This window comes from Mustela nigripes, chromosome 1 (genome assembly GCF_022355385.1).
Source record: "Mustela nigripes isolate SB6536 chromosome 1, MUSNIG.SB6536, whole genome shotgun sequence".
NCBI lineage: Eukaryota > Metazoa > Chordata > Mammalia > Carnivora > Mustelidae > Mustela > Mustela nigripes.
Genome location: NC_081557.1, coordinates 138,464,929 through 138,490,521, shown reverse-complemented (window position 1 = coordinate 138,490,521; position 25,593 = coordinate 138,464,929).

Below are 25,593 nucleotides of genomic sequence, written 5' to 3'. Positions count from 1 at the left end.
AGAGACACTTGCATCCAAAATGTACTCTTTGCAATTAAATGACTCTTCACTCTAGTTCCTCAGCTGCCCTTGAATTTACACTCCATTTACCCATCACAGTCCTTCTCGAATGTCTCTTATAATTTGCTTATTGAAGGGGCACCTGGGTGGCTCAGTCGGTTAACTATCTGCCTTTGGCTCAGGTCATGGTCCCAGAGTTCTGGTTTCCAGTCCCAGCTGGGCTCTCTGTTCAACAGTTGGAGCCTGGTTCTCCCTCTCTCTCTGTCTGACGCTCTCAGTGCTTGCGCTCTTCCTCAATCTCTGTCAAACAAATAAATAGAACCTGGAAAAATAATAATGTTTCAGTATAGGTTAAAGAATAATATATTTCTAAATGTATACATTTCTATTTCAAAAAAACAAGGAAGGAAACAAAAAATTATTTGTACATTTATGGCAGTGTTACTTTTTAAAATAATAATCATGATTTTTAAGATAATTTTAAAAAATTGTGATTCTTAGTAGCTATTACTTGTTACTTTTTCACATTTAAATGAAGAACACATTTTTTTCCATTGATTAAGATGAACAAGTTTCATGGTATAAAACATTGCCTATTTCTTGATAAAATTGAGTTTCACCAAGTCTCTGAAAATCTTTTTTTGTTGTTGAAGGATGTTTGCCTTGGGGATTATAGTATCTCTTCCTTTTTATTTTAGAAAAGAAGCATGACTTGGTCTGACGTGTGTGACAATATGATCACAACCCTTGGGAAATTAGATGATTTTCTGGAAACATCACTAAAGAATACTGACTGAAACTATTACTGTCTGACATATGAGTTGCTCTATACACCAAGGCTAAAAACTGTCAGAACGAACAAAGACCAAGATGAGTATCTTTAGCTAGTTGCTCAAACTAGTCCAGTCACTGATGACTCAGATACATCTGCCAAAATGCATAAGCTTATTACCATTTTGGAGCTTCAACAGTCTCATGAAAAATGAAACACACACACACACACACATACACACACACCAAGATCAGATAATGAAGGCATCATCCAGGATTAGGATTCTGTGACGTATCTGTTATCAACATGACAGGAAAATACGGATGCTTCAGCCAACATCAAGATTGAGAAGAAAAACAGAAAGGAAAAATCCCAAACTATGAAGAAACGAAAGAAAATCGTAAAGCCGAAGGGCTGTATGATGCCCTCACTGAAGAAAGAGAGGGTAAAGGAAAATGGCAGCAACACGTTTAGTTAACGGACGGAATGGCCAGAATGGCCTAGTAGCGAAAACACGAGGTCTTCAGATCCAGCTGTCTCCATTAGAATCACAACTTTGCCTTTCTAGCTATGTGGTCTTGGAAAAGTGACTTAGCCTATCTTTCAGTTTCATTATCTATAAATAGCGGCAGACAGTGCCTGCCACAAAGGAACACTCTAATATTAATTTTATCAATATTATTAAATGGGTCATACAGTTAATATCCAAAGTTACCTATGAATAGGATCTGACATACAGGCACTTGACAAACGATTCTTAATTTAATTAGTGAGAGACTGAACTACGGTTTTTAATTTAAAGTGTCAAGTTCTCCTAAGCTTTGTTCTAGGTGTTAGTCTCCTACAAAATTAAAAATAAATAAACAAATCTGTGGGGGTGCCTGGGTGGCTCAGTAGGTTAAGCATCTAGTTAACTGCAGCTCAGTTCATGATCCCAGGGTCTTGGGATGGAACTCAGCATTGGGATCCCTGCTCTGTGGGGAACCTCCCTCTCCCTCTGCCACTTCCACTGCTTGTGTGCTCTCTCTCTGTCAAATAAATAAATGCAATCTTTAAAAATACATTAAAAGAAAATAAATTACAGTTAATTTTTAATATACCTTGAATAGGAAGAAAAATAAGATATTTCCCATACTCATCTGCTTTATTCTTACTCAGAATCAAATTATGTATATATTCCAATATAAATACTGTCAATGTTATTCTACTATTGTATAAATAAAGTGTAAAAGATATCAAAGACATTTTAAAAATTCTGACAGGGTAATTGACTTCATTATTCCATTTAGTTTAGCTTTTTAAGGCAAAACTCAATTCAAAGTTCTCCGGGTAGGAAAAGGACATTTAAAAAGTAGCTAATTAAATTAATCAATGTGAGTTATGTAGACTTGTGATTAACCAGACAGGTTTCTTTAAAAAGTAAATGAGACTATATTACAAGTCCTACATTATAATTTTACAGCTGAAATATTTCATCAATCTGACTCATTAGGGGAACTCTTAGGAGAACCCTGGGAGAGGACGGGTGCAACCACTTTGCACACGTGGCTCAATTATATTGATATTATGTGCAGTTTAGAAGAGAACAAGGAAGGGGTGCCTGGGTGGCTCAGTCATTAAGCGTCTGCCTTCGGCTCAGGTCATGATCCCAGGGTCCTGGGATCCAGCCCAGCATCGGGCTCCCTGCTCAGCAGGAAGCCGGTTTCTTCCTCTCCCACTCTCCTGGCTGGGATTCCCTCTCTCACTGTCTCTCTGTCAAATAAATAAATACAAAACTTAAAAAAAAAAAAAGGAAAACTAGAGCTTGCTGCCCTTTGTTACACATTTTTCCTATTCTGGCCATGGTTTTGTGAACACTGCAGTAACCGTAGTCTTACATGTCATAGTATCATTTAATGACTCTGGGTTGAATTCATCCATATTAAGGGATGAGACTGACAGGATTTCAAAACACCATCTATTTGGCATTAAGAGAATCCCAAAGGAACATTGGCATGACACCTGCTACTCCTTTCCAAGGACATAATCAAAAGATACTTGGACAACCCACACCACCCACAGTTCCCAGGTGGCTAACAAATAAATGGATTATTACTGGATAATAGGCTAGCAGAGTTGGATAGGCTAGCAGAGTTGCACAATATTTGAAACAAACTGTCCATGACTATTTTTCAAGTTTAGAAACATCTAGGAGCTCATTCTTTGGCATTTTAAGAAAAGACTAGTTATTTTCAAAGGAAGAAAGTAACCCAACTTGAGGTGGGGGTAAAATAATTTCTATTGTTTTTCTTACTCTTGGTTTATTCTGAAATTTAGAATGATTGTATTCTACTTTATATAAGTTACATAATTTGGTTAATATACTTTTAAGTTTAACAGAATTGTAGTGCCAGTAATTAATAGGAATCTGTTGCACTTTTTGTTAAAGTCAATATATTTCAATGCTTACCCATGTATTTGGTGATGGTTTGACAACTTTCACAGGCATGACTAGTTTTGAGACAACTGAATTAAAAGAATGAATTAAACTAATTATTTTAAAATACTTGGACAAACAGGGGCTGGAATAATCTGCAATGGGTAAATGTAGCAGTTTGCAAGTTAAAAAGCATAGAGAGTTAAAGCAAAAAAAGAAATGTTAACACTGATATAAAAGCTTCCCTTTCTCTCTAGGTCTATTCTACATTCTACAGTTGAACTATCTTTTAAATTGCAGCTTTATCGTACAATGTATCATATCAGCACTCCATTTCTTTTTATTGCCCAGTGAATATGATATATCCGTATGATATATCAAAATATGATATATCCATATGATATATCAAAATATGATATATCCATATGATATATCAAAATATGATATATCCATACATAATATTCCATGTATGGATATATCATATTTTGTCTATCCATTCTTCAGCTGATGGACATTGGGGTTGTTTCCAGCATACAGCATATGGCTATTATGAATAAAGCTACCATGAACATTGTGTGTAAGTTTTTGTGTGGGCCTATGTTCCCATTTTCTTGGCATATACCTAGCAGTGGACCTTGTTGGATCTTACAGTAACTCTATGTTTAATGTTTTGAGAAGCCTTTATTTTTCGAAGTGGCCATGCTCTTTTACAGTTTTTTTTTTTTTTTTTAAGATTTATTTATTTATTTTAAAGAAAGGAAACACAATGGGGAGGGGCAGAAGGAGAAGAAAGAAACTCAAGCTGACTCCACATTAAGCACAATGCCCGATGAGGGGCTCTATCTCACGACCTGAGATTAAGACCGGAGACAAAACCGAGTCAGACCGTTCACTGACTGAGCCATCGTTATGCCCCTTTTACATTTCTACTAGCAATATGTGAGAGTTCCAATTTTCCACATTCCTGATAATACTTGTTATTGTTTGTCTTTTTTATTTTAGCCATGCTAGGGATGTGGAATTGTATCTCCTCATGGTTTTGATTTGCATTTCTCTAATGGTTAATAGTGGTGAGCATAGTTTCGTGTGCTTACTGAGCATGCGTATATCTTGTTTTTGTAAAAATGCCTATTTAATTGCTTTGCCAGCATTTAATTGATTTGTCTTTCTTTTAATTGATTTTTTTTAAAAAGGGCAGTTTTAGATTCAGCAAAATTGAGGGGAAGATACAGAGATCTCTCACACACTCCTTGCCTCCCACACATGCATCGATTCCCACATTATCAACACTTCCTACCAGAATGGAACGTTTGTTAAATTTAATGAACCTACATTGGCACATCATAGTCACCCAAAGTCCATAGTGTAAAATAGGGCTACTTCTGATACTGTATTTTCTATGAGTTTGGATAAATGTGTACTAATACATGTCCATTATTTTCACTGCACTAAAAATCCTCTGTGCTCCACCTACTCAACCATCCTCCCCCCAACCCATGGCAACCATCTATCTCTTCTATGTCTCCACAGTTTTGCCTTTTCTAGAATGTCATATACTTGGAATCACACAGCATATAGCCTTTCACATTGGCTTCTTTCATTTAGTAACATGCATTTAAGATTCTCCTGTATCTTTTCATGGCTTGGTTGTTTCTTTCTTTTCAGCATTGAATTATATTCCATTATCTGGATGTGCTACAGTTTATTTATACATTCACCTACTGAAGGATATCCCAGTTGTTTCCAAATTTTGAGTTATGAATAAAGCTTCTATAAACATCTGTGTGCAGGCTTTTATACAGACATAAGGTATCCACTATTCATCTTTTTAGAGTTGTAAGTGTACTTTATGTATTTCAGATGTAAGTTCCTTATCAGATACATTTTTTGAAATTTTTTTTTCTAATACCAGGAATATCTTTTCACTTTCTTGCTGGTCTCCTTTAAAAAGTTTTTGAACTTGATAAAGTCCAATCTGTCTATGTTTTCTTTTGTTGTTTGTGTTTTTGATGTTATACCTAAGAAACCATCGTCTAATCCAAGTTCACAAAAATTTACTCCTATGTTTTCTTCTAAGAGTATCATTGTTTTAGCCATTATATTCAGATCTATGATGCACTCTGAATTGATTTACATATATGCAATATGGTTAGGGTCCAACTTCTTTATTTGGCATGTTTATACCGAATTATCCCAGCATTATTTATTAAAAATACTCTTCTTTCTCCATTGAATTATCTTGATAGCTTTGTAAAAAATTAATTGACCATAAACTTAAGGGTTTATTTCAACATCATCACTTCTATTCCACTGATCTACATCTAGCCATATACTTGTACTACACTGTCATGTTTACTAATGCTTTGCATTCAACATTGAAATCTGGAACCATGAATCCTCCACCTTTGTTTCCTTTCAAAAATTTTTTGGTTATTCTGGGTCCCTTGATTGGTTTCCATATGTGTTTTAGGAACAGTTTTCCAATTCTGCAAAAACACAGCAGGAATTTTGATAGAGATGGTGTTTAATAGGTTTATCAGTTTAGGAAGTATTGACATCTTTACAATATTAAGTCTTCTGTTCCCTGATCATGAGATGTCTTTCCCTTTGTGTAGGCTTTCTTTTAATTTTTTTAAAAAGATTTTATTTATTTATTTATTTTTTAAAATTTCTTTTCAGCGTAACAGTATTCATTGTTTTTGCACCACACCCAGTGCTCCATGCAATACGTTCCCTCCCTAATACCCACCACCTTGTTCCCCCAATCTCCCACCCGCCCCGGCCCCTTCAAGACCCTCAGGTTGTTTTTCAGAGTCCATAGTGTCTCATGGTTCACCTCCCCTTCCAATTTCCCTCAACTTCCTTCTCCTCTCCATCTCCTCTTGTTCTCCATGTTATTTGTTATGCTCCACAAATAAAGGAAACCATATGATAATTGACTCTCTCTGCTTGACTTATTTCACTCAGCATAATCTCTTCCAGTCCCGTCCATGTTGCTACAAAAGTTGGGTATTCATCCTTTCTGATGGAGGCATAATACTCCATAGTGTATATGGACCACATCTTCCTTATCAATTTGTCCCTTGAAGGGCATCTTGGTTCTTTCCACAGTTTGGAGACCGTGGCCATTGCTGCTATAAACATTGAGGTACAGATGGCCCTTCTTTTCACTACATCTGTATCTTTGGGGTAAATACCCAGTAGTGCCATTGCAGGGTCATAGGGAAGCTCTATTTTTAATTTCTTGAGAAATCTCTACACTGTTCTCCAAAGTGGCTGCACCAACTTGCATTCCCACCAACAGTTTAAGAGGGTTCCCCTTTCTCCACATCCTCTCCAACACATGTTGTTTTCTGGAACACAAGCAAGGAAAGTGAGAAGGATAAGTAGGCTTCCTGCCAAACAGGGAGCCTGATGCGGGGCTTGATCCCAGGACCCTGGGATCATGTCCTCAGCCAAAGGCAGATGGTTAATGACGGTTAATAACTGAGCGACCCAGGAACCCCCTTTTAATTTATTTCAACAATGGTTAATAGTTTAGTGTTTGGACTTAATTTGTACTTATTTTGTTAATTTTTTTTCTAAGTATTTTATTCTTTGTTGCTATTGTAAGTGAAATTGTTTCCTTGATTTCATTTTTGGATTGTCCATTGCTAATATATAGAAATCTAGTTGATTTCTTTACACTGGTTTTATATACAAACTTGCTGAACCCATTTTTAGCTTTAACAGTTTTTTTAGTGGACACCTTAGGATTTTCTATGTAAAGGTAATGTCATCTGCAAATAGACATGGTTTTATTTTTTCCTTTCTAATCCAGATAAATTTTATTACATTTTCTTGCCTAATATATCTCCAATTCAATCTGGAATATAACTGAGAACAGAGATCCTTGTCTTTTTCTCAAATTTAGGATGAATGGGTTGAGACTTTCACTCTAGAGTACGATTTTAGCTGTGAGTTTTTCATAGATGCTCTTTATAAAGTTGAGGGTATTCCTCTCTACTCCTGTTTACAATGAAAAATCGTTGGATTTTGTCAGGGACTTTTTCTACATCTAGAGGTAATCATGTGGTAATTATCTATTACTATGATGGATTACACTGATTGATTTTTGCATACTAAAAACTTGCATTGCTGGGATAAATCTCACTTAATCATGGTGTTAATTCTTCTTATATGTTGATGGACTTGATATACTCTTATTTTGTTAAGTATGTTTACATCTGTGTTCATAAGGAATATTGGTATATATTTACATTTATATTTATATTATGTTCAGTTAGTCATCATATAGTACATCATTAGTTTTTAATGTAGTGTTCAATCATTCATTAGTTGCATATAACACCCTGAGCTCATCACATTTCTATCTTTGATATCAAGATAATTCTGATTTCATGGAATGAAATGTAAAGTGATCCCTCTTCTTTCTTTCTTTCTTTCTTTCTTTCTTTCTTTCTTTCTTTCAAGTTTGGAAAGTTTTGGTGTTAATGCTTCTTTAAATGTTTGGTAGAATTCACCTGTGAAGCCATCTGATCCTGGGCTTTTCTTTGTGGAAAATTTTTGATTACTAATTTATTATTATTATTATAAGTCTACATAAAGGACTAGACTAAATTTTTAATCTTTAAATTTCAATAGCAGTATTATAATAGATATGACAGATATGAAGAATATGTGACCATGTGGAGAAATTTATATTCAAAATTAATAGGGTTAAATGGATATTTGGTCATTGGCAGTCAACCTCTGTCGTATTTAAGAGAAATTCTAGAGGTGGGAGTCACAGTCTTACTTCCAGTGTAAGAAAAACTGAAGTGTCAGGAAACCATAGACTTGCTTTGTCAACTAAGTGCTTCTGCCAGGGGCTCTGAATCTGGAGGTATTAGGGCAAAGGCATGGAAGCAAATATGTGACTACCTTAGCAGTGGTTAGATATGGAGGAAGTGAAGAGAGAGGTTACATGATGCTTCTAGACAGTTGGGATAAGGACACAGAGGTGTCATTATGAAGGGTTAACTCTGTGTGTGTCACAGTTGGGGATTTTTGTCCAAATTATGCCTGTTTATAAGCTTTTCATGAAATATAATAGTTTTCTCATGAGAGGAATGAGAGTTCAAGTCTTTCTATGTGTAAAGGAGTTTGAATTATTCAATATCCCATAAGAACTTTGTAAGAAAGTAATTTAGCAAATAGATATGATTTGGAATAAAATGTCAATCTTAACAGACTAGATTTAGGAAATTTTCTCTTTTCCTATGACAATTATTAGGCTAATTCCTTATATCTTATTCAACTTATATTGTTCCCATGATTCTTTCTAACATTTTCTTTGATTGATCTCATCAATAGCGAAGTTTTAGACCAAAATCTAATTTTTGGTTCAATCCGATGAGTCTTCATTAACTCTAACCATTGTACGGATACAATCATCAGCAACAGAATCCCTAGCATCAAATAGTTTATTATCTTGTGGGTAGAGACATGCTTGATTATAAACATAATATTAGGCAGAAAATTACCACTTCTGTAAAGGAAGTAGAGTTGTTATAGTGGAGAAGAATCAGATTTACAGCTATGGATACTTAGAAATAAATCTTGGAAAAGGTATTATTTGAGTAGGTCTTGATGGATAATAAGATGTTTCTAAATTGGATCTGAAGAAAGAGGCAAACATGATGATGGTAACTGAATGATCAAAGAAAGGAGGCTGTGAGTATGGCCCAAATTTGGGTTGATATAAGTTTATGACACGTGAGTAAGAAAACAAAAATTAATTTTTATTAGTTAATTTTATTTATTTATTTGAGAGAGAGAGGGAGAGGGAGGTAGAGAAAGCACAAACAGGGTGGAGGGGCAGAGGGAGAAGGAGAAGCAAGCTCCCCACCGAACAGGAAGTCCAACACAGGGCTCAATGCCAGGACTCTGGGATCATGACCTGAGTCAAAAGCAGACACTTAACTAACTGAGCCACCCAGGTGCCCCAAATGATTAATCTTTTATTGAGGATATACTATGGTACCAAACACAGTTATATTACTTAAACATATATTAGCTTGTCAGCTTCTTTAATCTTCATAAATGTATGAGGTAGGTACTATTATTATCTTCACTAGTCCTTCCAACCTACTTTATATATTGGGAAAAAACAGATACACAAATAACTTAAGTGACTTATTTTGGTAGACAGACTCTTAGATGGCTTCCTGTTATCCCCACCTCCTGCTACAAGTGGGTAGGAACTGTGATTTCCTTCTTACCAACAGAGAATGGGAAAAGTGTTGAGGTATAACTTCTTTGGTTAGGTTACATAAGATTCTAACTTTTATCCTGCTATCATTCTCTCTACTGATTTTTGCACTGGCTTTGATGACGTAAGCTGCCATATGGAGAGGACCATGTGACCAAGCACTGAGAGTGGCTTGCAGCTAATAGCTAGCAAGAAGCTGATGTCCTCAGTCCATTAATCTATGAGGAAGAGAATCTTACTAACAATGAAGTAAGCTTTGAAGTGCATTTTTTCCCAGGCTAGTGTCACGTGAGACCCAGCCGTGGCTGAGACCTGAGTTTCAGGCTTGTGAAACACCCTGAAGCAGAGAGCCCAGTTAAATCATGTTCAAAGTTCTTACCCTAGAAATACTATGAGATTATATACATGTGTGTTGGTTTAAGTTGCTAATTTTGTGGTTATTTGTTACACAGCAAGAGATAACTAACTAACACACTTGCCCAAGGTCATACAAGTAGTAAGCTGATGAGTGAGGATATGACACTGGGTAGTCTGGCTCTGATTTGGAAAATTTATGCTGACAGGTGCAATTGTAGAAGCATTTTACATGAGAATGCTTTTCTTTTTTACATCAGTGGTCATTCCTCTAATACAAGTTACAATTATAAAATTTCTCATCATAAAAGCCAAAGTTCATAACTGAGGTCTGGGAGTCAAGTACTTCTATCTAATGGAGTTATTGGATATCTATTTGCAGCCATTGATAAATAGATATTTTCAAGATTGTCCTGGGGGGACCAAGACTTGGACTTTGCCTGTTACTAGTATTTAGACAAATAGAAGTTTAATAGAAGGCCCTTGCAGCAGTCATTGTATATGGGAGATTATGGAGTTTCTGATACTGAATTTGCTCTAAAAGAGAATATTATTGAGCACAATCATCCACAGTTTAAACATGGCTCCAGAATTGAAGTAAACTGATAGCTCAGAGTACGCTTCAGAGGCGGGTACTGGTTCTAATGGGATCTGCATGCTTTGCACAGAAGGGGACTGTGTGGGAATTGAGCCATTCCCCTTGATGGCATTTATGCAAATTGTATATTACCCCACAAACTGTAAGACAGAAGATAGGATTTTTCTCCCTTGGCAAGTGTGATGAGAGAGTTCCAGCTCCTCAGAGAGGAGACACTCCTGGGAGAGTGTCTGTGAATATGTCTGTGCCTGGGGCAGGAAGCCCAGTCCACTAAGCTGTGGCAAGAACCAGCAAGCAGTACCCATAAATACTTGGGTGAAGTTGGGGATGGGAGACTTTGTGGTCAAGCAGATGACAGGCTGTTAAAACAAAACAAAACTAGAGTGCTAAATGGAAATCACTTACGCTAGGCAAAACCACCAAACTGGGGCTTCATATCTAATCTAATTGCAGGTTTGAACTCCCCCAGAAATGCAGTCTTAACCAATCCATCAGGAATTTTCTGGTCCGCACCAATAAGGTAATCTGTCACATGGCCCTTTCCATGCCCCAAAGGAAGAAGAGGTAATCTACTTAATAAGACCCTTTTGTACCCAAAGGAAAGTGACTTCACCCAAATCAATTCTTTTTTTTTTTTTTTTTTCCTGTTTATGACTTCCTTGTCTTGTCTTTGAAAACATTTTCCTTTATGTGGCCCTCTATTTGCTAGGTGGGATGGTGGGTTGCTCCCTGATTCACGATCCATTTAATAAATCCAAGTAAATCCTTAAAATTTGTTCAGTTGAATTGTTGTTATTTAATAGAGTTTAGGGATTGGAGTGTTCATGTAGGTGTAAGGACATTTTCCATGTAGGCTGATAAAGCTGGGACATTTAGTTTATACAAAGATTAAAGAAAATCAATAAGCTATGAAATGCTGCAGCACACTAACTCACTTGTCTGTGCCCAAAATCTCCTGTGAGATTGGTGATCACTTTCTGAAGTGGGTGATCACTTTCTGAAGAAACTTGTTCCTAAATAGTTTATTCTGCCATGGAGTTATCTGAAAATACTGAATAAAACCACACAAATTATTTTTGAAAATGAATGTGTTTGTTATATCAATCTACAGTCATTACTGATTAAGGGTCTTTTTGGACAATAAAGAGAGAGAGAGACTATTAAAGGCTGGGTAGATACGGAAATATCTCTATGAAGAAGTTTTAAACCCACTGAACCGAACTGAAACTGATGATTTGTTCATATTTGTCAAATTAATGTCTAAAGATTATAGTCTGTGAAAGAGAGTGCAGTTATGCAAATTTATGCATAAAAATAAAAATCCCATATATGGCTAGAGGGAGAGGTTTCCAGACAAAATGCTAATGATATGAGATAACAGTATTTAGCATTCTACAGATTTTAATTCAAAAAACTCCAAATGTCTTACAAATTTATTATCTGTTAAGTCAAAGCTGGCAGTATTTCCTTGTAAATTCTAAAAGTGACATTTTAATTGAACAAAAATATATACGTAATAATAAATTATTTGAAAAGGAAAACACTGGGAAACACCTAAAGTGAACTTTATATGATTTGCAAACACAGACCCGGGTGCATTTAATACTTTAAAACTGCATGCAAATTTGAACATTATAAGCATTTTTTTAATTATTCTATTCCGCAGCATTTATATTTTTACTATATAAGCTAATAGTAAAAATGATTTAGACAGCGTGGATTCTAGGCTATGTGAACAAAATACAGTTGCTGCCTTAAGGAGCTTACAAACTAATGGGGAAAATAAAACTAGTGAATGGCTCTAACATTAACCAGATGTTATGTAGGGAAGAGTTCTAAAGCAGGCACATTGAACAAACAGAAGAAGACATAATCATCTGTGACTGGCACTGGAAAGATCAACAAAACCAAATTCTGAAGCACGTGTAGGATTTCCCAAGTCTATATTAGTTGAAGTTTCAGGGGTAATAAAATAAAGTTAATGAACTGCCAGAATGTGAAGTGTAATAAGCAAAATAGTAGGGGCTAGACTGAAAAGATTGGTTAAAGTCAGACTAAGGCAGGGTTTTCTCCAGGTGATGATGTCAGACTAAGGCAAAATTATTTTCTTCAAGTCAAGGTCAGAGTAAAGTGTGATTGTTTTCATCAGGTAATAAGAAATAATAAAGCACTTTGAACATGACAGTGACAAAATTATGTCTAATTTTTAAATCCATTTTCACAAGACCAATGTTATAAATCTGAAATAGGAAAGACAGGAATAGAAGCAGATTGTAGGGGAAGATGATAATTTTTGTTTTGGACTGGAATAAAAAGCTGTTCGTATGAAGTCTTAGCAGTGATTTCTTTCACCCACACCCTTAACTCTCCCAACCGGTTTTCTTTCTTTCTTTACTTATTTACTTATTTATTTATTTTAAGATTTATTTATCTGAGGGAGACTTGCACATATGAGAGTGGGGGGAGGGACAGAGGAAGAAAGAGGGAGAATCTCAAGTAGACTCCCTACTAAGTACACACCTCCAGATCATGACCTCTGCCAAAATCAAGAGTCTGATGCTTAACTGACTGAAACAGCCAGTCACCCCCTCCTTTTTTCTTAACTGCAGACATTGAGAACCCCAGAGATAACCTACTTGTCATTTGTATGTCCAAATCCATGCAATGAATCGGTGGTATTTTGAGGATCTGATGGGATATTCCAGTGGAGGCTTCCAGAAGGAAACTGGCAATGTGAACATAGACCTCGCACAGGAGATGAGACTTAAACTTAAAGATTTAGAACTCCTTCTCATAGAATTTAAAAGAACACTCATGGGGGGACGGGAAGATAGGCAAGAATAAGGGATAAGAATAAAAGATAAAGTCCTCGTGAAATGTAGCCACACAAGGTAAGAAGGCATGATTTTCATCAGTTTCAAACTACTTGGGCACAGAAGCCGAGAGGCTAGATTTGGAGAGTCTGTATTTGAACCCAGATACTTTGTTCTTCCTGTAGTTTACCACCTAAGATCTTTGAGACAAAGGACTCCTTACTGAGTGTTTTTTGAAGATTATGTGTATTTTCTTATTTTATTCTCACAAAGATTCTATGAGCTATGTGTTTTATTTTTCTCACATTGTAGATGAGAGGATTGGGGGATAGGCATTTTGGGAAGCTTGCCTAAAATCACACAGTGAAATAGCTGAGATTGCGGCCCATTCATTCTGATCTCTGGAACTCATTCTTTTAAGCCCCAGGTTCCCCTCCTGGTATGTGCTTCTGTTCTTTCATTTTCTCCTTATAGTCATTCTGTTTATGCTTATATCAAGAGATAGGAGCTTTATGCATATGAAAGTTATGAAAGGAAAAAAATCAATATCACCTACTAAAGTTTATTTTGTATCCCTTCTATTTTTATGCTTAAAAAGATTATTAATATATTTTATGGGCAGAAAAATAAACAAGAATAAAATGAGGGAGAATGAGGGAAGCAAAAGTGAAAGAGAAACAAAAAGAATTAGAAAACAATTGAGAGAAAAGAAAACATACATAAGGGGAAATTTGTGAACTAAATTTATGAAACTTCTATCATATGACTAGCACACTGAATATTGTGACAGTATCTATTGGTTTCCCAATCAGCCAGTTCGCATTCTCCCTGCTGTCACAGCTCACCCCCTACAATAGAGACTAAGATCACCAGATACTAACTTTTCCAAGTACCCTGACAGCTGTGGCATGGGTATGTGACCTGCTCTTGTCTAAAGGGCTCAGATATAAAGAGGTATATGCAGAGAACCCAACCTTCCTACTCATCTGTGATTGTATGGGAGATAATGCTTGGTATTTTGGCAGCCATCTTGCAACCACGAAGGTTCATATCGAAGGATGACAACCAAGAGAAATAAGGAAGGCCTCAGTTCTTCATGACATCATGGAGCCATTAAAGTAATAACCCCCATGTTCCTTGTCTAATAGGATAATGCATACATCCATTGCTTTAGCCCCATTTAATTAAATATTCCATTCTTTGCAACTGAAAGTATCCTAATCTTACTAATATTCACTGAATTCACAGTCAGTGAATATGAAAACACATGTCCATAGCAAATCTACAAAGATTCCACCCAGTGCTGAGAACATTGACTCTTCTGAGCTGCCCTTAGGCATCTTGATCTGACTCCATAAGAAAGGCAGGGAGAAGTATGGTTGGTACTGAGGTCACTCACATATGATGTCCCTCTTCTCAGTGTTTTGCTCAGTTTTGATGGAAAGAGCAGAAGCTACTGGATGGGTAAATACCCCTCAGGAATGAGAATCTATGTCACAATGGGTGAGGGAATCTTTAATAAATTGTACAGAAGGGAGACAATTAATATTGTCCTGGAGCAGCAGGCACTATGGCTGGTTCACTGACCTTCTTATTACTAATTTATTTGGGAAAAAGACCATTAGAATTTCCATTAATAAGTGGATATGAGTGATGCAAGGGATGGACTGCAGTGAGTACTTTGGTGTGCTGCCCAAATCCCTCTTCAGATCTCAAGGGCTTATTTCCCTGGGTTGTTGCAATTGCTGCTGAGACACAGTCCCCAGTTCTCAACCTTCTCAGCAAATTGCCTCCACAAAAGACAAGCACCAGACCCACGGTCATACCCCTCCCCAGCCCAGCCTGCAGGCCCTGACTATCTTGGAGGTAAAAATGTCTTGGTCCCTCTCTCCATAGGACAACTCAGAGGGATCATCCCAGCTTTAGCTGGGTCAATTGGGGCCTTTCTTGAAACAACATGAAGCCTGATGTTTCCTTCTGCCCAACCCTGTTTCTTTTCACAGACGTTTGTCCCAGGAGTACTTTATAGTAAACCATTTGCATGCTAATTGAAGCCCCAGTGTCTTCTCCCCGGGGAACCCAGGCTCAACATCTGGCCTGAAATCAGAGAAGGCTTTTCTGAGGAAGTGATTTTAAGTTTTGCAGAGTCAATAAGAATAAACAGAAAGAGGGGCCAGGACATGTAAGTCAAAGGCAATGATTCTCAATAGTAGTGATTTCCATACCAACCTGTGCCCCAAAGGGGCATTTGGCAGTATCTGGAGACTTTTCTGGTTGTTAAAACTGGGAGTTGCTACTGACATGTATTCAGTAGAGGTCAGGAATGTTACTGTATGTCTTACATTATACAGAAAGGCTCTCCACCACAGGGAACTATCCAGTCCAAAATGTTGTGATAAGGACACAAGAGGAGGGAAGCTGCTAAGTGGACAGTATAAAGAAAGTTGCTGTTTAAAAAATATTCATGGAAAGCCATCAAAAGTTTTTATGCTAAGGATTAAAATGATCAGATTTATGTTTTTAAGAAATCATGCAATCTGGTCATAGGCAATGACCTGGGGGAAAAAGAAGTTGTCTAAAGATTATGTGGAGCATGAAGGTGGGGTACCAGCTAAGGGAAGTCCATCCCAAGCTCTTTATCTCCAACTCAACTGCGTGCTTTACCAGGAAGAGAACTATTAACAGAGATTCCTCTTTACCCAGGAAACTTACCTGCATAATAAGACAAACTTTGTTTTCTAAACATTCCTTTTCACCTTTGTACTAAAAGTCTTTCTCCCCTTTATATCCTCAGACATTTATGCCTCTCCTTAGCTCGTACAAGCTTCATGTTGCCTGTCTTTGGAATTCCCACGTCAGCGTGGATTCCCCATATGTAAGCTATTCAATCTGATTTTTCTCCTGTTAATCTGTCTCATGTCAGTTTGTTTCTAAGCCCAGCTAGAGGGACCTTGAAGTGCATAGAAAATTCTTCCTCCCCAACAGTGGTCTCAATTAGCATGATTACAGGGAGAAGGAGAAAATATTTGAGAAGTATCTAGGAGGTGGATGTAATTAAATCTAATCATGGTTAGAGATGTAACATGATGTCATGTTTATGTACGCAGACTCTGGAGCCAGAGGACATGGGTTCAAATTCCAACCTTGTCATTTACTAGTTTGGCAATCTTGAACAGTTTCTATTTAATGTCTCTATGTTTTGGTTTTTGGTTAACTCACTGTTATGACTATGAAGTGAGTTAATTTTTGCTTAGGAGTGCCTGGCACACGATAAATGCTTATAAATCTTAAATAAATCAAATAAATACAAAGATACAGTATATCTCCAAGGGTCCTGGCTTTTCTGATTTGTGTAGCTGTAGACAATTAAGCCATTCTCTGAACTGAAGAACTAGAGTGAGAGTCTTCTTGTTTTGCTTTGTTTTGTTTTCTCAAGGAGTTAAAGGGCTGGAGAGTGATCACTGGAGAGTGATCAAAACTGTTGAGAAGTCAAAACTCTATTTCTAAGAAGAAATAGATGGCTGTTTTAAGAAGTGCATTCTGAATATTTTCTGGAAAAAAAAAAACCGAGGTCCATACTAAACAAATCACTTTGCTGTAAACCAGAAATATCAAGTAAATATTGCCTTCCCAACCCTGCATTGCAAAAAATAAAACATTCTAGGCTCAATTCTCCTTCTTCCAAAGAAGTAATTAAGAAGTGAGCTAATATTGATTCAATTATGGTTTTCTTTTCTTTTTCTACTTTGTAACATTAACTATTACTAACTTATCAAACAATAAAGAATTTCTACCTACAATATATCAAGAATGCCATAAACTCCAAAGATATTTTTAAGTCTCTGAGTTAATAATTATCTTATTCTTATTAAAAAGCAACTGTTTTCTCTTTCTTTTAGATGTATACCCACTTTCTACTATGCAGGTCCAGGATTACAGCAGAACTCATTTAAAAAATAATATTTATGGATATTATTTTATCCAAGTGCTTGGAAGCAAATCTAAATTTGTAAAGGGATCTGTCCATGTGGAGACATCAAAGAAAGATATATTTGAAGTGCAATAATTCAACATCATAATGCTAAAAACTATATAAATCAGCCTGAAATTTTTTTGCACAAAAGTGCTGAGAATCTTCATTTTCTCCAGTTGTTTATTTAGAGCAGGTTTCAAAACAAGGAGAAAGACTTGCAGTTTCATGTCTGCAACATTTCTATTTCTTTACTTCTACAAACTAATTTGGTTAATTGCATGGAATATTAATATGAATTTTTTTAAAAAAGAAATTAATAAAGGGCTTAGGGCATTTGTTTTATGTACTGCTATTCTAAAATAGAAAAAAAAAAAAAAAAGAAGAAGAAGAAAGAAAGAAAGCCAGTGATCAATTTGAGGTGTTAATTGCATAGAGGAAAACAGAAATTGTTTTACTCGTATAGTCTAATTCTAGAATGTTGTGAATTTATACAAGGTGAGGGAAGAGAATTTGCTTCCTAGTTTCCTTTAAGTATAAAGTGGATCATCATTACATAGGCCACTTTCTTATATCCTTATATTTTGCATGGATTTTGAAGCTTAACAAGTGTTTTTATGAATGTTATCTTACTTAATACTCAAAAGAACACAAAGATGCTTGTATAGTAAAGTATGATTGCTATTTTACTTACATGGTAGCCAAGAAATAGACATGAAGGCCACACAATAAGCATTAGATATAACATACATCTAAACTTAAGTCTTCTAACTCTTAGACCAGAGCTATTTATTTCACTCTACTGCGATTTCCATTATGCATGTTTTCTTCATTTGATTCCAGAAACTTGGACCTTCTAAAAGAAGTCAAAGGACATGATGAAATCACCAACAACAGCTGTTCTTATATTTTTGGAAATATCTCAGAACTAAATGTAGTATAGTGGTGTAAGTGGTCCAAGGCCAGTTCAAGTCAAAGTCTTCATCCCATTTTCTGATAATCTTTATTTTTAAAGTAGCAAAGATTTTATTTACATTTTAATTCATCTTCCAGAGAAAGATACCTACACTGTACATGGATACATTTAAGCCTGTCATGCCATTCATGATAGAAAACATTGTCTTACTAACTATAGGAATTGAAACACCTGTGCCTCAGGCATAGGAAGGTTACAGACCTGTCATTTGTTGCCTAAAGTCCCAGAGGTCAAACAGTGATTTTGCAGGACTGAAGTCATTTTTATTTTTAGAGTCATTTGAAAACCTGTCTATTGAGGGTAGGGGTTCTCCTCGTTCAACATTGCATATCCAAACTGAGTGCAGTGTCTGGAATATAATATGTACTTAGTAAATAGTTGTTGAACAAATGAATGAGTAGTTTTAATCATTCTCAGCAGGGCTTCAACACGCATTAAAGACTACATGCCCTTTAACTTATAATTCTGCAATTATCTGTTCAGTTGGTCCAAAGATACTGAGTACTTTTTACATGGCAGGTGCTGGGGACACATAAGGGAAAAAGTTTATTGGATTTATATTCTAGTGGCAAGAAGTCTCCAAGTAAATAACAGAAATAAACAAATACAGAAATAAAACAAAAATTAAAATGGTAGATGGTGATAAGAGTCTAGGAAAAAATAAGTCAAAAACCTAGAGGTAAGGTACATTTGATTGTTTCTCATAACACAGACAAAGTAGTCAAGAACCATTTCAATTGAAGAAACCATTGTTATCTCCATTTCATGTTTTCAGCCACCAAACTGGGTATCTTGACCTTCACAGCTGTTTTTATTTTGCAGACTTGTAATCGAGTGCTGGTTTTTTTACTAGATACTATATATAAATATCAGTGTCATAGAATTTGTCATCTAAGAACTTTAATTTTAAATGTTGCCCCCTAATAATAGTGAAGGTTTTATAGGGTGTACCTGGGACACATTAGATGGGTTCCTGGTGTGGGGATGGTGTTCTGATTCCAGCTTTTGAAGCTCATAGTTCCAACAGACAAACCGGACCAACCGACTTTCCCTCCCTCCCTTCCTCTCTTCCTTCCTTCCTTCCTTCCTTCCTTCCTTCCTTCCTTCCTTCCTTCCTTTTCCAGTGGGGTTTACCTAGTGTTATGGGTCTTCAGAGCAAAGTTAAGCGTCCAGAGCCTCAGGAACAGATCTTGGCCTTAAGAAGAAGCTCTTTCAGTAAAGATATATGACTGACTGTCAGCTGAACTCTCCAAATTTAGATGACGTTATTACCTAAGAACACATTTGACAAAATTAGTCATTTTTCTCTTCTTTTCCTCTTCTTTCCTCTTCTTTCCTTCTAGAAAAAGATCTGGTATAATATTATGACATTTAAATGTATGTTGTCAACTATTGTTTGTTAAGTGTTATGTGACTATTAGTGATGCAGTTTGATTTTAAAGAAAATCTTCTCTTAAAATTTTGTTATTCCTAAGAAAAAATTATTTTTTCCGATTTTACTTCTCTTAGATTAAATGCCTTTGTAGGGTATTTGTAAAATAATAAAATGAGCATTTTGAATGTTTTTAATCCCTAGTAAATAGTACTTTAAAAGTTCCTTTTCTATTTCATTGTTATTCTTGGTCTGGTTTACTGATTTGCAAATATTGCATTTCATTGTTACTTTTTTTTCCTTCCAAGACTTTCAAATACTATTTGTGCTTCCTCTAAAAAAACAACAACATCATCAACAACAACTCTAAAATACTGTTCAATTTTGCACTAGGGAAAATTTTTCATTTCTTAACTCATGGCTCCAAAAACCAGGTTTATTTCATTGAAGTCCTGTGACATGAGCTTTTGTATTTAGCAGATTTTCTTTATACCTTGTGATCATATCTTGCAAACTACTTTGATAATACCTGACCTTTTACAAATTGTCTAATTTTTCCATTTACTCATACTTTAAAAATTATGTATTATAAAGCAAGGCTGTAGTAAGAGATATGAAATGTATCACTTGGTATTAAATAATTCAATTAACTAAAATCCATCTTAAAATATTACCTGCCAACAGGGGCAGAGAGTTGAAATAGATAAAAGGAATCAAGGGCACACTTACCTTGATGAGCACTAAGTATTATTTAGTATTGTTGAATTACTATAGTGCTTACCTGAAACTACTATAATACTATATGTTAATTATATTTCAATCTAAAAATAACCAACAACAAAAAATACATTGCCTGCCAAATGTATATTTCATGAGGACAGGGATCTATACTTTGTTTAGTACATAAGAGGTGTTCAATAAATACTGGTTGGGTAAATTGTATGCTTTCCTTTCAAAAGTACTATGTTCAAAGATCATTTTCTTGTTGCTATGGACTGAATTGTGTTCTCACAAAATTCAAATGTTAAAGCCCTTGTCCTCAGTATCATTGCATTTGGAAGTGGGTTTTTTAGGATATAATTAAGGCTATATGAGGTTCATAAGAGTACATTCCCAAACCAATAGGATCAGTGGCCTTATGAGAATGGAAGAGTTATCCCTTACCCTGAAAGACCCCTCCCCTAGAAAGACCCTTCCCGTAGTAGACAGATAGGATAACTAACTGCTTGTTTGCTTTTCTGTAAACCGCTGGCTTTTAGGTATAAGATTAGGTTGTTAATTGTGTGATTAATTGCTCTTTTGCCTTTCTGTAACCGCTTGGCTTATAGAAATAATGAAGATGCCATGATGGCGTTCCTCCCTTCCCCCTTCTTGTTCCCCTTTCCCGCCTCTCCCTTCAGGCGCGCGGGCCCACATAACCAATCAGCTTGTTCCCCCTTCCCGCCGCTCTCTTTGCGCGCGCGCGCGCGGGTCCCCAGGGCCAATCAGCAAACTCCAAGTATGCCTTTTTCAAAGTTCAAACTGTCCACCAATCAGATGCGCCCCACCCAAAACTTGTTTGTACCTTCCTATAAAAGACCCTGCTTCTCTCCGGTCGGTGTGCTCGGTTAGCTGGAGCTGCCGAACACCCGCCGGTACCTGTGTGACAATAAACCTCTTGCTGTTTGCATCCAGTGGCAGTGTTGGATTCTTGGGTAAGGGGATCCGCGGGTCTTTCAACCCCTTCATCCTTAGTTCAGGATGGCACATCCTTAGCTTAGCTGCCTGGTGGAGAGACTCATGTCCTTGAAGTTCCTGTACTTACCAATTAATTTTTTTCTTTTGTTAATCTGTCTAATGTCAACTTAATTATTACAGCAGCAAAAAACCTAGAAGGAAGAAGGGAAAAGTTTTCCTCCTCTACACTTTTATGCTTACAAAGAGCTCCTCTAGGTTCTCAGTTCTAAAGCTAATAGAGCTGAACCACAAAGACTAGAAATACTTGGGTGATTGATGGAATTTAATGACACCAATGGTGCAAAAAGACAACCAGAAACAATAGTAGCTGATGGCTGGTAGGAAGAGCTAGTGAGAGCACACAGCAATCTGGGACATGCTGATTTAACAGTGTGAGAAACAGCAAGCACCCTATGCAGGAAGAAGGGACACAGATGCAGAGAGCCATACCACTCTAGAAAGATGGTTTCCGAGTCTGTGCTCTGAGGAGGGAAGTTGCTGGCCATCCAAGAGGTCCTTGTTCCCACACAGCAGAAATTTCAATCAGCAGGGTTATTTCTAGATTTAAAAAAAAAAATGGCCTTGGAATGCGTAAATGGCATACATGTTTATTTGTACTCGGTGCCTAGTGAATGTTAGTGAATGATAGTTTTTTTCTGAGACAATAAAAGTTGAGGTTTTTGTCTATTTTTCTGTTTGTTGGTTTGTTTGTTTTTAAATAAAGCGGAGAAAGTGAGCAGTGTGTAATTAGGTAGATTGCTGAATGGAACTACAATCTTCTACCCTGATCACTGGTAGACTCAATTTTATGATATTTATCAACTTAACCACATAATAACCTCTGCTGCTCTGTATAAAGTTATAAATAGAGCAGACAACTGGCTTTGCAAATGTTGCAGGCCACTCTAAGGCAATTTATCCCACAAACTGAACTCTAGCCTTTAACAAAATAGAACAATACTGGCAAAACATAACTACCAAAATAAAATTCTTAAACTTTGCTCTTCCTCTTCTCTGTTCTTCCATATTTTTATACTCCTACTTAAAAAAAAACTGAAATGGTTCATACTCCCTGTAGTCTTCCTTAATTTCCCAAATCAGCATTATTCCTTTCCCCTCAGTGTTCCTATGACACTTAGTTTACATTCCTATTATGACATTTAATTCTGTCTTAACTCTACCATATTATAAAATATATCCTCTTACAAGAGTAACCATTGAGTTACCTGTGATAATTAATACCCAAGGCCATCTTCAAGCTTCTAACTCAAGGATATTTTCTCAGGACTTGACTGTATTTATCAATTTGCTTGATATTTTTATTGCAATTTTCTTCGCTCTCCATCTAATTTATCTGATTACAGTAACCGCCAAATGAGTATTTGTAATAAATGCTTCTGGGGACCATTACCTAGGCCTATATATCACATTCAAAATTCAAAATTAGGACTCATGAGTTGTAAAATTGCCCCTGGCTAAAAGAGGAATATACAAAATAAAGCACCCAATGTCTACTGGAATTTCATAGACAGTCTTTTAAAAGTGCAGCAAGTATAAATCAACATCAGATTCCCCAGGAACTAAATTGTAAACAAATAGTACTGATCAGCAAACTGTTATCTGGTCTGTAAGAGCAAAAGCAAGAAAGAAAAATAAAGGCTTTGAAGGAAGTCAGCACTTCCAAATATTTTCATCTGTGAATAATGTTAGTGAAACCATAGAAGCTGTTTTTGGTATTATAAACAACAGTCTCCAACCCTAAGGGACACTTGACCCAGAAAGACGAAAAAAAGAAAGAAAGAAGATCTAGAACATTATTCCAATTGGCATAAATATTGCCTAAAGGGAATTTTGAAATACGTTTTTGTTCTATCTAGCACCATTGAATAGGATAGGTAACGGTTTATATTTGGATCCCAATGGTATCATCTGAAATGTTGGCACTTCATAGTTGAATAATCTGTATATGATTGATTACAACTCAAACAGTTTGCAGAAGAGTACGGTGACAGCTAAAATAACACTGTGCACTTTGTTATTCTTTCATCAAACATTTATGGTTTTTATTGGGAGGAGTAGGGGATTTTCCTCTGTCCCTCAAAGGTTCTTCTGGCTGGTCTAATAATTAAATTGATATAAAACAGATCAATGGGAGAAAATCAAGTTTAATTTTGTACATATATGAGACTTCAAAGACAAAAAGGTCAAGTGAGATGTATGTGCCATCCTGAGCTAAGCAATGAGATAGGAGCCGGGGGCTTCGAAGAGGAGGAGGGCAATTCACAGGGCAGATGTTTAGAAAAAGAGCCTATGTTTGGTGAGTCGATGTTTGCCCTGCTTTATAGATGGGTCATTCAGATAAAATTTATCTCTGATAATAGCTCAAATTCTGAGAAAGATTTTAGATTTAGATTCTTCTAGGTAGATAAGGAAGGAACAAAAGTTTCTCTTGAGCCTGCAGAATCTCAATTGTCTCCAGTCATCCACATGTCAAAATAGCACATTTTGGGGAGATTTGTTCTGAGCACTTTCATTTCCTTTATATCTAGGAGCTAAGGGCACCACCAGTCTGCACAAGATGCAAACCAACAGGTAAATACCCATGCTCCTAGAAGGAGTAACAGAAGTGATTGATTTTGACTCTAGGTATAAAGGAAAGGAAAGGAGAAAAAGAGCAGCCTGACCTAGTTTCAGGAGTGATTAGTTTGCTAAATAGGTGGAGACGGGGTGGGTAAAGGGAGGGTTTCCAGACAGGAAATAGGTACAAAGGCCCAGAGGTATGAATGGATCGGTGTGGTCAGAGAGATGAAGTAGAAAGATTTTGCTGAATCACAAAGTTCAGAATTGCAATTAAAAGTTTGAAGATGTAGGCAGGAGGGCCTTGTTTTGAAACTGGACTTTATCCTAATGGCTAATGGCTCTCTTTAGTGTATATAAGAATCATCTTGGGAGCTTGTTAAACTGTCCCACTCCTGATTCAGCAAGTCCAGGGTCAAATCTTGAAAAATGTTTTTTTTTTTTTTTTAAAGATTTTATTTATTTATTTGACAGAGAGAAATCACAAGTAGATGGAGAGGCAGGCAGAGAGAGAGAGAGGGAAGCAGGCTCTCCAATGAGCAGAGAGCCCGATGCGGGACTCGATCCCAGGACTCTGAGATCATGACCTGAGCCGAAGGCAGCGGCTTAACCCACTGAGCCACCCAGGTGCCCTTGAAAAATGTTTTTAGCAAAAATCCTCAGTGACATTTTTGAAGGTAGTTTTTGTTCATCCCTTGAGGAAAGAGCGGTAATAATTGGAAGAGGTTTAGGCATTCTAGTCAGGAGCACAGCATTCTTCAGAATAACTCAGGGTGGGAAAAGAAGGAAATTGGATGTCATTGATTTGATCTGATCAGTAAAACCCTCAATCTGGGATTCAGGAGACTTGGAATCTGAGTTCAGCTCCCTTATTAACTAGCTGTGTTTCTTCAGAGTAGTTAATCTAATTTATCTGATTCTCATGTGCATTTTTTGTTAAAAAGTATTATGGTGAAACTTCCTTGTAAGTAGATAAAAAAATAAAAATAAAATGCTTTAAAAATGTTTATGCTTTATGCGACTTTAATGGAGGTTTCATGGTTATGAACTACGCAAATGCCACATACTGATTAGATCAAAGATATGACCCAAATTAGTAGTATTAATGGATACCAGCTAACACTTAATTTTATGTTTTTGAAAACATCTGTCTTTCCTTTTACTCTTAAATATAATGCACACTTTAAGAAGTGCATAATTCCTTGTTCTAATTAAAAATCAAGGCATGCTTTCTTCCTCATTAATTTTATTATCTGTGTTACATTTATAACTGTAAAAGATACTCCTTTTAATTATATGTGATATTTTTAAAATAACTCCATAGTTCTAGTGCAGCAGCTTTTAATGATTTACCAATAATGTGTTGGTGTATCTCAACACTATTATTAATACTGCTTACCTTTTCTGAATTTTTGGTTCATCTTATAGATTGCCTAGTAGTTTGCAGAACGGCTTTTAATTTCCAGCCTTGTGAATACATATGAAAATCTTAAGGGACTGCTTCTTTCATGACTAAATAAAAAGCTGAAAATTCAGACTTTTCATTTAACATTTCTATTAATACACTAATACAGCAAGATTAACAACTGGGCTTGTTTATTTATTTGTTTGTTTAACTTAAAATAAGTGATTTAACTCCCAGGGCCTCAATTTCTTTTTTCACTTATTTTCAATTAAGTAAATGCCTAGAATTTTTTTAAAACCTGTCAACTTAGTTGTTTGAACATCTCATTAATGGGATTGAACACAGATTCTTAAATCATATGAAAGACATTT